Below are 1,000 nucleotides of genomic sequence, written 5' to 3'. Positions count from 1 at the left end.
ATTGAGTCTATCTTCGAATGAAATTCGCCTTTCTCCCGAATTGTTGTCCGTTTGTTTAAAGCCACTTTCGAGGAAGAATGTCCAGTCGCCTGATCGAGCTATCTTTGAGTAACATTGATCAGCTCATCAGAAAGGCACTCTGCAATGGTCTTGACGTTCTAGTCGACTAGTCGGGTGATCCTTGTGCAACATTGATCAGCTCATCAGCAAGGTACTCAGCAATGGTCTTGACGTTCCAGTCGACCGATCAGACGATTCTTGTGCAACGTCGATCAGCTCATGAGCAAGGCACTCAAGAATGGTCTTGACGTTCCAATCGACTGATCTGGTGATCCTTGCACAACATTGATCAGCTCGTCAGCAAGGCACTCTGCAATGGTCTTGATGTTCCAGTTGACCGGTCGGACGATCCTTGTGCAATCATTGATCAGCTCATCAGCGAGGCACTCAACAATGGTCTTGACGTTCCAATTGACTGATCTGGTGATCCTTGCACAACATTGATCAGCTCGTCAGCAAGGCACTCAGCAATGGTCTTGACGTTCCAGTCGACCGGTCGAACGATCCTTGTGCAATCATTGATCAGCTCATCGGCGAGGCACTCAGCAATGGTCTTGACGTTCCAGTCGACCGATTGGGTATGGTTTTCAAAACTTAGGCGAGCACTGGGCTGCAGCTAAGCCCCCGAGCGGGAGGTTCACTCACCGCTCGGTAGGATTTTCCAAACTTAGGCGAGCACTGGGCTGCAGCTAAGCCTCCGAGCGGGAGGTTCGCTCACCGCTCGGTAGGATTTTTCAAACTTAGGCGAGCCCTGGGCTGCAGCTAAGCCCCTAAGCGGGAGGTTCGCTCACCGCTCGGTAGGATTTTTCAAACTTAGGCGAGCACTGGGCTGCAGCTAAGCCCCCGAGCGGGAGGTTTGCTCTCCGCTCGGTAGGATTTTTCAAACTTAGGCGAGCACTGGGCTGCAGCTAAGCCTCCGAGCGGGAGGTTCGCTCACTGC

This window comes from Triticum dicoccoides, chromosome 7B, assembly GCF_002162155.2.
Source record: "Triticum dicoccoides isolate Atlit2015 ecotype Zavitan chromosome 7B, WEW_v2.0, whole genome shotgun sequence".
In the NCBI taxonomy this organism is placed as follows: Eukaryota; Viridiplantae; Streptophyta; class Magnoliopsida; order Poales; family Poaceae; genus Triticum; species Triticum dicoccoides.
Note: the sequence above shows the minus strand (reverse complement) of the source record.